General features: G+C 37.5%; 1 protein-coding gene across 2 annotated transcripts in view; it reads right to left on the bottom strand.

Moving 5' to 3' along the window:
• The window catches only part of zgc:194930 (uncharacterized protein LOC557813 homolog), a 31,544-nt gene that overhangs the window by 18,477 nt on the left and 810 nt on the right, over positions 1 to 12,257 (bottom strand). The window lies entirely within an intron of this gene.

The following is a 12,257-nucleotide window of genomic DNA, read 5'->3' as shown; positions in this document are numbered from 1 at the left end:
AAACAGAGCTGATGGTGAACAGAAAACAGAGCTGATGGTGAACAGAAAACAGAGCTGATGGTGAACAGAAAAACAGAGCTGATGGTGAACAGAAAACTGAGCTGAAGGTGAACAGAAAACAGAGCTGATGGTGAACAGAAAAACAGAGCTGATGGTGAACAGAAAACAGAGCTGATGGTGAACAGAAAACAGAGCTGATGGTGAACAGAAAACAGAGCTGATGGTGAACAGAAAACAGAGCTGACGGTAAACAGAAACAGAGCTGATGGTAAATAGAAAGAGAGAGCTGACGGTGAACAGAAAACAGAGCTGATGGTGAACAGAAAACTGAGCTGATGGTGAACAGAAAACAGAGCTGATGGTGAACAGAAAACAGAGCTGATGGTGAACAGAAAACAGAGCTGATGGTGAACAGACAGAGCTGATGGTGAACAGAAAACAGAGCTGATGGTGAACAGACAGAGCTGATGGTGAACAGAAACAGAGCTGATGGTGAACAGAAGAACAGAGCTGATGGTGAACAGAAAACAGAGCTGATGGTGAACAGAAAACAGAGCTGATGGTGAACAGAAAACAGAGCTGACGGTAAACAGAAACAGAGCTGACGGTAAATAGAAAGAGAGAGTTGACGGTGAACAGAAAACAGAGCTGATGGTGAACAGAAAACAGAGCTGATGGTGAACAGAAAACAGAGCTGATGGTGAACAGAAAAACAGAGCTGATGGTGAACAGAAAACTGAGCTGAAGGTGAACAGAAAACAGAGCTGATGGTGAACAGAAAAACAGAGCTGATGGTGAACAGAAAACAGAGCTGATGGTGAACAGAAAACAGAGCTGATGGTGAACAGAAAACAGAGCTGATGGTGAACAGAAAACAGAGCTGACGGTAAACAGAAACAGAGCTGATGGTAAATAGAAAGAGAGAGCTGACGGTGAACAGAAAACTGAGCTGATGGTGAACAGAAAACTGAGCTGATGGTGAACAGAAAACAGAGCTGATGGTGAACAGAAAACAGAGCTGATGGTGAACAGAAAAAGAGCTGATGGTGAACAGAAAACAGAGCTGATGGTGAACAGAAACAGAGCTGATGGTGAACAGAAAACAGAGCTGATGGTGAACAGACAGAGCTGATGGTGAACAGAAACAGAGCTGATGGTGAACAGAAGAACAGAGCTGATGGTGAACAGAAAACAGAGCTGATGGTGAACAGAAAACAGAGCTGATGGTGAACAGAAAACAGAGCTGACGGTAAACAGAAACAGAGCTGACGGTAAATAGAAAGAGAGAGCTGACGGTGAACAGAAAACAGAGCTGATGGTGAACAGAAAACTGAGCTGATGGTGAACAGAAAACAGAGCTGATGGTGAACAGAAAACAGAGCTGATGGTGAACAGAAAACAGAGCTGATGGTGAACAGAAAAACAGAGCTGATGGTGAACAGAAAACTGAGCTGAAGGTGAACAGAAAACAGAGCTGATGGTGAACAGAAAAACAGAGCTGATGGTGAACAGAAAGAGAGAGCTGACGGTGAACAGAAAACAGAGCTGATGGTGAACAGAAAACAGAGCTGATGGTGAACAGAAAACAGAGCTGATGGTGAACAGAAAACAGAGCTGATGGTGGAAGTCTCTGTAAGCTCCAGTACACTGTGGTCCACTCCATGCATTACATTTCTCCCAGCGCTAGAGGCTCTATTACATATTCCCAATTCGGCAGTGTCCTGATGACGGCGTTGAGGCATGAGAGCTGAAGACCAGATGATGGGTCTTCATAATGATTCAGACGATGGGGATCGCCGTAGCACCACGCATGAGGCAAACAAAATTTACCGGGCACTTCTGTGGTAAATTGAAAAAAGAACACACACCGGGTTCGGCGCAGAAGTCCAAGCCATTCCATGGCCGCAATGCGTAACAGCGGCGCAGCCAAGACTCAGCAGCCGAGAAGCGGAACATCCCAACATCATGCCGGAGCTGATGATGCTTGAAGTGCAAACTTCAGCCACCATGCAGCTCAAGCCCAAGGGAGACCACCGAGACCACCAGTGAGGACCCGACACCCAGAAGAGAGAGCAGTCGCAACGAGCAGCATTACATTTCCTTCAAACCAGAACCAACCGCAACTATTCAAACATAAACATCAGAGAAGCGGTGGAAAGCGGTGAACGGCAGACAAAGTCTTCTCAGTGGCTGCCAGCAATCAGCAGTTAACATGATTTGTGGGTGGAGAAGCGGAGAAAAAAGACAACGCCAGCGTCCTCTCCCCCCACGTTGCCTAGCCAATGCATTCACTTATACTTCTCGCAGACACCTGTAAGTCGCAGTCGCTGTGCCGTTTTATTTTTATTTTTGCTTCATAGAAATGCTTTTTGAAAAAAAACCTGTGAAAAATCAGTGCCACTGATAATTTTCACAAGTTTCGCGGCCCCCAGGATATTTTCTTGTATGAATTATATATATATATATAAATATATATATATATATATATATATATATATATATATATATATATATATATATATATATACAGTCTTGTTCAAAATAATAGCAGTACAATGTGACTAACCAGAATAATCAAGGTTTTTAGTATATTTTTTATTGCTACGTGGCAAACAAGTTACCAGTAGGTTCAGTAGATTGTCAGAAAACAAACAAGACCCAGCATTCATGATATGCACGCTCTTAAGGCTGTGCAATTGGGCAATTAGTTGAAAGGGGTGTGTTCAAAAAAATAGCAGTGTCTACCTTTGACTGTACAAACTCAAAACTATTTTGTACAAACATTTTTTTTTCTGGGATTTAGCAATCCTGTGAATCACTAAACTAATATTTAGTTGTATGACCACAGTTTTTTAAAACTGCTTGACATCTGTGTGGCATGGAGTCAACCAACTTGTGGCACCTCTCAGCTGTTATTCCACTCCATGATTCTTTAACAACATTCCACAATTCATTCACATTTCTTGGTTTTGCTTCAGAAACAGCATTTTTGATATCACCCCACAAGTTCTCGATTGGATTAAGGTCTGGAGATTGGGCTGGCCACTCCATAACATTAATTTTGTTGGTTTGGAACCAAGACTTTGCCCGTTTACTAGTGTGTTTTGGGTCATTGTCTTGTTGAAACAACCGTTTTCAAGGGCATGTCCTCTTCAGCATAGGCAACATGACCTCTTCAAGTATTTTAAAATATGCAAACTGATCCATGATCCCTGGTATGCGATAAATAGGCCCAACACCATAGTAGGAGAAACATGCCCATATCATGATGCTTGCACCTCCATGCTTCACTGTCTTCACTGTGTACTGTGGCTTGAATTCAGAGTTTGGGCGTCGTCTCACAAAATGCCTGTGGCCCTTGGACCCAAAAAGAACAATTTTACTCTCATCAGTCCACAAAATGTTCCTCCATTTCTCTTTAGGCCAGTTGATGTGTTCTTTGGCAAATTGTAACCTCTTCTGCACATGCCTTTTTTTTTAACAGAGGGACTTTGCGGGGGATTCTTGAAAATAGATTAGCTTCACACAGACGTCTTCTAACTGTCACAGTACTTACAGGTAACTCCAGACTGTCTTTGATCATCCTGGAGGTGATCATTGGCTGAGCCTTTGCCATTCTGGTTATTCTTCTATCCATTTTGATGGTTGTCTTCCGTTTTCTTCCACGTCTCTCTGGTTTTGCTCTCCATTTAAAGGCATTGGAGATCATTTTAGCTGAACAGCCTATCATTTTTTGCACCTCTTTATAGGTTTTCCCCTCTCTTATCAACTTTTTAATTAAAGTACGCTGTTCTTCTGAACAATGTCTTGAACGACCCATTTTCCTCAGCTTTCAAATGCATGTTCAACAAGTGTTGGCTTCATCCTTAAATTGGGGCCACCTGATTCACACCTGTTTCTTCACAAAATTGATGACCTCAGTGATTGAATGCCACACTGCTATTTTTTTGAACACACCCCTTTCAACTAATTCAACTAATTGCCCAATTGCACAGCCTTAAGAGCGTGCATATCATGAATGCTGGGTCTTGTTTGTTTTCTGAGAATCTACTGAACCTACTGGTAACTTGTTTGCCACGTAGCAATAAAAAAATATATACGAAAAACCTTGATTATTCTGGTTAGTCACATTGTACTGCTATTATTTTGAACAAGACTGTATATATATATATATATATATATATATATATATATATATATATATATATATAAATAATTCATACAAGAAAATATCCTGGGGGCATATACACTGTAAATATATGTAAATATAATTTTTATAAATGTTATTAATGTTTATAAATTTATATATATTAGTTTGGCAGTTTTGATTTAAATACTGTTTAATGGTATTGATTGCGTTATTTTACATGTCCATTTGTTTACATTGCTATCGCTTGTTTCTGCTTCTTCGCCTTTGTTTTCATCCAGAGAATCAGTACTCTTTCAGAAGTTGCGTAATAACGCTCCTTATACCATATTGCAGTAAAAACATAGATTGTTGTAAAATTCCATCAATGGCAGGGAAACAGTTAATGGCTAGAAATGACATTTCAAACTATATATATGGAATTTAATGAGCAACTCCCTTTTCTTGCAATGGCTAATTTATAGCTAGCATTTTATGAATACAACAAATATTTGTATTATTATTTTTAGACAAAATTACAGCTGGAAATGATTCACAATAGGGGTGTAACGGTACACAAAACTGACAGCATACCTCAGTTTTAAATTACGGTTCGATATGGGTTTCGCACAGCAGGGAAGAGGAAACTAAATATAAAATAGCTTTTTTTATTAAACAGTGATTTACTGAACAAATTGTGTTTGTCCTTAAATTAATTCACTTGTAACCAAAAGTTTCTTAGAGATTTTTTTTCTTCTAAATATCTGCTAATGCTTTTAAGTGTAAACTATGTGGGGTCCGTACTTGCGGATTACTATAATATAACAACAAAGCCCAAATTTGTCTAAATTCACACATTAGGCAATTCTAATTTGCCATTTTAGGAGGAACTCTTAAAAATAATGGCCGTGTCAGTCCTAATTTTAGGACTCCTACATTTTTGCTCTAAGAGTATTTCACGAAGCATTTTAGCACTAAAACTGGCTCCTAAATCCATGAAACGGTAGGATTATTCAAGAGGACCCCTAAGTCACTAAGACACAATCACAAATAATCCTAACGGCAGTTGCCGCAATTTTCCCAAAGACACTACATTGAGGCAAGTGATAATTAATGTATATTTAATAAAAAAGAATAATAATAATAATGTCAGATTACCTGTGGTAGTTGATTTTATGATATTACACTTACAAATAATTGAATAGAGTAAAACAAATAAGCATATTAGGCACCCTGGGGCGACCGTGAGTGAGAAACGAGTGGCGGAGGGATGCAGAAAACTGTGAAGGTAACTTGGTGAGTAGGCTCTCGGTTGTGTATATATACACCTCCTCTCAGGCTTATTAAATAGACCATTTGAGCGTGCTCCTCACAAACTTTGTATATAAATTATTTTTGGTTGGATTCTGCAATCTCTCGAGATGCAGATGTATAAGAAGCTGACAATTAGCTGAACATTTACTAGTTTAATTAGTCACACTTAGCCTAAAATCTTTATTTGAATATGGAAACACTCCTATTTTAAACATTTTATTTGAATATAGCAACATGAAACCTTGTTCAACAAAATATTTCTATAATTAAATGACTCACAGAGACCCCTCCCCTATCAGCCAATCACTGTGTCCATAGTTAGAAAGCGTGATGACATCATCCATATAGCAACGAGGTCAACCCTGCCCTTTCTCTTAGCTTAAGACCTCTCTTTTCCTTAGTAAAAGTGGCTCTTAGCAGCTTTGTGAAAAGGTTTTAAGACAACTTTAAGAACTTTTACTGCCATATAGAAGAACTCTTAGTGTTAAGATAAAATGTTTTGTGAATAAGGATGCCGTTTTATATATTATGTTTTGAAATGATTTATAATTCAGTATTTGTTTAGAATCAGTATATATGTGTGTTGTATAATTAATATGACTAAATATTTGATGTGCATTGTCTGGCTGTGGGACAAGGGTAAAGTAATAAATCTATAAAAAGAGTTTAAAAAGTATGAATGATAAAGGCATTGCATCCCTTGTCCAGGTTCTAAAAATGTTTTTTTACTTGCTATTTACTTGGGGGAAAAAGAAAAGAAAAAATGATTGTACCAATATTACACGATATTTTAAATAGTTTTAAAGGCTTGATTTCTTTAATGGGATCTACCTGAAATAACCATGTAAAATCTCCTGAATGATTTAGTGAAATTAATATTTTTAGTGAAATATGCTTTTTTATTTTAAGTTGATCTGTTTGTATTTGAGTTATGTTGTAATTAAAAGACTGTATGCTGCTATCACAGCACAAGCAGGAACAATCTTACTACTGCACTGGCATTAGCAAAGTTATTGCTCATTGAATATTTAATAAGCGTCATAGTACAGTGTAAACCGTACTATGCTCAAAATAATTAACTGGTTTGAGTAGAGCCAACTCAAATAAAATTTAAAATTTAAAAAACGTTTATGAGTACCTAGAAACTTTCTTTTGAGTTCTCAAAACTGACACATTAAGTAATCTTTTTTGTTTCATTGTTTTGAGTTTTATGAAATTTAGACTAACTTAGAGATAGCTAACTCTGAAATAAAAATAATAAAGCCATCTATTACTCACCCTGATGTTGTTCCAATGCCCTATGTCCTTTTATCTTTGTCAGACCTCAAAAGCAGAAATTTAAAAAATAGTCCTGCCCACGATCCTTCCTATAATGGCAATGAATAGCGACCAGGCTAAAACATAACAAAAAGGACACAAAAGTATCACGTAATGATACATTAAAAAGAGTGCCGTATATGAAAAGTGTTCAGGAGGCATATTATATAAGGTTAAGGATGTAATTATTCAATCAAAACACTGATCTCAGCCGTTACCGTATGAGCCATCTTTTATATAATGAAGTTTGTTAGTACATGCACTACACTGTAATAATAAAAAATAAAAAAATGGCTCCAATTGAAAATTGTCTAGTGAGTGATCATATCTAAATTTTTTCCGTTTGCCGAATTGAAATTCTGTAAATTGATATTTTTTTTCAGTTGGCCGAATTGCAATTCTGTGAATTGATGCAATTTAATTCACAGAAATTAAGTTCGCCAACTGAAAAATGTAGATGTGATCAATCACTTGAACATTTTCAATTGGAGACCTGGATTTTTTTTACAGTGTACCTAACCATAAGTTCTACTTTTATGCACAAATGTAAAGACTTCAAAACCTTCAAAAAATATCTAAACTTCAAAATAACAGAAACTCTTTCAAATGTCAAACATAACTAAACATTAAAAGATGTATTCTTTGACTCAAAACACACAAATTAACAAATAATATTTACTCTCCATTTCCAGCCATATGCAAGCATGCTGGGAACTAACAATGGCGTCTCTAAATAAAACCACATAATTGAACTAATTATCTTATAAATATGTAAATAGGTAGCCTTCTTTCCTTAATTGGTCCTTAAATTCAAGCCTTAAAAAATCCTTAAATAAGTGTATGGTTTGAAATTAATATTTTTAATTATCACCTTCATTTTGTTTTTAAAGGAAACTGACAAGACACGATTCATTTTTACAGTGATGCTTTCACAATTGTTTTGATTGCCTGTTCCGATTGCTCCCCCTCCCCCCGAGATCGATTGTGTTTACATTATAATATTTGGGTCCAAACCTTGTTTATGCATTTGCATCAAAGCAGCAGCTGTTTACCCCTGTTGCTTGGCAACAAAGGCGCAGGAGGCAGCGGCAAAATGCTTAGCATTGCTTACCTCACTTTTATATTTTTGGTTTTTGAACCTTTGTTTTGTTTTCAAAGCATCAGCACGTAACGGGACTTGTGTCCATCTGTGTACTGTAAATCTTCTAAAGAGCACAGGAGTCCATTTCTGCCTAAGGCTAGAAGAAATTCTATACATGTTCTCTCTGCTTGCAAGAATGTTCTCTGTCAATGTTTAGAGCTGAAGAAACATCCAGCTTCTTTACATTACATCAACGCTATTTGTTGTGTGCAATGCATCTAAAGTACGAGTGAACAGGAAGCTGATCTCTGTTGTGGCAGCACCTCAGTTTAGTTTAATAGTCTAAAATGCTGGTTTATGTTATCAGTCAAAACATTACACAACCCTGTCCACCTGAACACGGGGGAAAAACTCATTTACAGTTCTACAAGTCAAAGACACACAGTTCTGGGTCATTTACAAGGACTTGCATTTAGATATACGCCTCTGGGGTAATGGCTTACTCTTAAACACTATTTTTTACCATAAGGACAGGGCCAATGTATCACAAAGTGCATCGACTAATACACAAATAGAGAGAGAGAGAAACAGAGCGAGAGGGATGTTAAGGGATATTAGGTTATCCACCAACACGGCGTGTGTGTGTGTGTGTGTGTGTGTGTGTGTGTGTGTGTGTGTGTGTGTGTGTGTGTGTGTAGAATTGTATGATGTGTCTGTCTTGTCCAGGTGGAGGGTTACTACATAGAGGGATCAGATTCATGAAGGTGTGGTTTAGGCACAAGTGGGAGAACTGGTTTAGCATTTCTCTTTCCCTCAGCATGTGTTATGTTCCTGTTCCATTTTTATTTATGCCATATGGAAACAGACAGATGGCATAATGAAATTGACAAGGGTCATTAACATATCGAAGAAACATGAAGAATCCATCACAAAGCTGGAAACATTTAAAAGTGTAATTTCAATTAATATTCTTCTGTCTGTGTCTTTATTTTTCTGGTTGGATATAAAAAACAACATCAACAAAAAACTGACTATCCTATGGCTCACACATTTCTTCTTTGGAGCTGTTAAATATCACATCCGTCTTAAGTATAAACATGTTCAAAGCTCCTTTTAACTATGTCTTTTAATACGGCCAAATATGGGTGTGTTGCCCTGGACACTGTTGCCATGGCCTCATTACCAGAAGACCAGCTCTTACAAAATCTTCCCTCTTGAGAGTGCCTATATCATCACTTAATACTGCGCTAAATATACAAAACAAGGATCCACCGTACATCCTGAGGCATCACCAAACACACACACTGCTAGCTATTATTCAGCTGTTACAGTTTATGATGTGGGTTTTTATGAGTCATGCTGATAAAAATGCCGCTTCCTTGAACAAAAATGCTTATTGTCTTATATCTGATTTAGAAAAATCTGATTATCATAATCATGTACACCTAGAGCATTAAAAACTGAACTTGTGAGGTTGTTACCGTAAAATATAATTTCTGCCTCATCTGACTCTTGAAAATTACTTTTGTTGTAATCAAATGTAGTAAGATGTTACATTATATTTGAACTTGAATAAAACCAGTTATAAAGCAACATCTACAGTGAGAAAACAATAACCTTTTAATAAATGCACTTTTTAAAGTACTAAAGTTTTTTTTAAGTACCAAAAAATGAGAACAAGCTGAAATTCAGAAAGCTCTAAAACAGTAAATGGAGGATGCCTGAGAATCAAACTCGGTCATTGGAAAAACAAGCGACATGGTCAACGGCTTGAGCTACAAAAATGCTAACTTTAGAAATAGTTATCATTGATAAATTATTATATGTCCAGCTTCACTTAAAGAAATCCTGTTTTCAGATAGTGTCTATAGTATGATACATTTAATATTAAATTAAAAAGTATGTATATGTGCTGGGCAATCGATTAAGCGCATTCAAAATAAACGTTTATGTTTACATAATATATGTGTGTATGTGTATAATTATGTTTATATAAATTCACACTCCTTCATGTATATATTTATGACATATTTGCATATATATGAAAACAAAAAATATATATATAAAATTTATCATAAATAAATTAAAAATCTTAAATATATACACGTGTGTGAATTTGGCATGTGGTGTTCCACAGGGGTCGGTTCTTGGCCCAATCTTATTCATCCTCTACATGCTTCCCTTCGGTCCCGTCATCAGCAGACATGGACTACCTTTTCATTGTTATGCTGATGACACTTTTTTAAAACTTTATTTAAAAACTGCCCCGAGCCCCTCCACAGCTCTATCACGACTCACCACGTCTTGAAGAGATTAAGGCATGGATGGGAACTAACTTCCTCCAGCTGAACTCTGGTAAAAGTAAAACTAAGGCACAACTGGTTAGCACCCCTTATCAGATCCACTCCTCTCCCTTATCCCAGCTCATCTTTGACAGCTAGGTCATCACTTTCTCCTCGTCAGTCACAAATCTAGAGGTTTCGGTTTGACCCACAGCTGACCTTCAAGGAACCACATTAACTACATTTTTAAAACTTCCTTCCACCACCTTCGAAACATCTCCACACTCCTTCCCCTTTAACCTTTCCAGATGCAAAGAAACTTGTCAATGCCTTTGTCTCTGCCAGGCTGAACTACTGAAATGGACTCTTCTGTGGGATTTCTGGCAGAAATATCCAGCTGCTGCCAGAGTCCTTATGAGAGTCCATAAATATGATCACATAACTCCCATCCTACACTCATTGCACTGGCTCCATTTCATCCCAAATCGACTACAAAATCCTCCTGCTCACACATAAATACATCACTGGATATGCACCTCCATATCTACAGGAACTCATCACTCTGAAATCCTCCACCTGCACCCTCAGATCTTCAGGCCACCTGATTCTTCAAGTCCCCACCACCAGGATTTGTACCATGGGAGATCGAGCTTTCTGCTTGGCAACTTCGCGGCTTTGGAACCACCTTCCCAGTGAGCTGAGAGCAGTATAGAGCCTGGACCAGTTTAAAGCTGAACTGAAGACTTTTATGTTCAGAAGGGCTTTTGTGTGTCGTTTGTTTGTATTAATCTATATTTTTACTTTTTATTAATTTTGTTATTTTTCCCTTTTTCCATTGTTGCACTTTGAGATTCTTCAGAATGAAGAATAAATGTATTATTATGATTATTATTATTAATTTAGAAGCAGCAAAACCTTCTTCAGTACATCTACTACGGATGCTGCATTATTACATGAACTGCACTTGAAGTCTACGCAACACTAGCGTGATCAGAGATCAGAGATCCACAGTCATGGGATCACACAAGATGGAAGACGCATTAGCACAAAGGCCTTGGGTGGTTTGTGTAGCCTATCACATTATGTTTTTTTTTTTTTTGTAGTCTACTAAAAAAATCCTTATCCCATTAAACGTGCTGCCCTTCAAACAGAGCCATGCTTACAAAGTGGGAAATGGCTAAAGGGAAAGAGTTGGAGAGATTAAAACTGTGAATAGTGAACCATGGAAAAAGGTGCTGCTTTGTGTTACACGACGTCACACTCTGATGTAAAATGTAGGCTAGTCTGTGTACACACTAGCAGTGTAAATGTCAAGGTAAAATGCCGGAGCCTGATGGGGCACGAGGCCCAATGGCCCTTTGTTGGGCACCTCAGACCACACCTTACACAGCACAGCAGACCTTGCTCAAAAGTAAACAATGAGTCTGACTGTAAACACAAACTGCATAAACCTGCTCAGTCCCCCCTCACAGCTATTGTAAACATTAACACAAGCCTACCGAGCATACATGGAGACCGACTAAAAAAAAGGCTAGATTATGCTTTAAATGTTGTTTTAACACAATGTCATCTACTTCCGTTCAATAGTTTGGGGTTGGTAAGATTTTTTTTGACAGAAGTATAAGTCTTATGATAACCAAAGCTGTATTTACTTGATACAAAAAATTCTGTAATTAAATTTTTCTATTTTAATATTTTAAAAATGTTATTTATTCCTGTCGTATTTTCAGCAGTCATTACTCCAGTCTTCAGTGTCACCTGAACCTTCAGAAATCTACACCTTTTACAAACTACACACCCTCACCTACACACACACACACTTTTGGGACCGCCCGCCATCGGTTCACAATAAACATAATGGCAATGACAATAAATAGTGACTCAAATGGTAACAATGATTCGGTCACAGCTGTTAATAAGAAGATTCTCCGTGAATAACATTATATATTTCAGTCTGTTCTTCACACAAAGCTCCCATATGGCATCAGAATAGGCCTACATCAGACAAGTGTACACCTTTTATCATATTTCCTTTTTTGAAGCTTCAGATCTTCAGCCACTGTTTATTGTAATTGCATGGAACATGTTGCTCAGCACAGAATCTCAAACTTCTCCATTTGTGTTCCACAGAAGAAAA

The sequence above is a fragment of the Pseudorasbora parva genome, chromosome 1 (genome assembly GCF_024679245.1).
Source record: "Pseudorasbora parva isolate DD20220531a chromosome 1, ASM2467924v1, whole genome shotgun sequence".
NCBI classification, from domain to species: domain Eukaryota; kingdom Metazoa; phylum Chordata; class Actinopteri; order Cypriniformes; family Gobionidae; genus Pseudorasbora; species Pseudorasbora parva.
The sequence above is the reverse complement of the archived record's forward strand: the minus strand, read 5'-3'. Positions and strand labels throughout refer to the sequence as shown.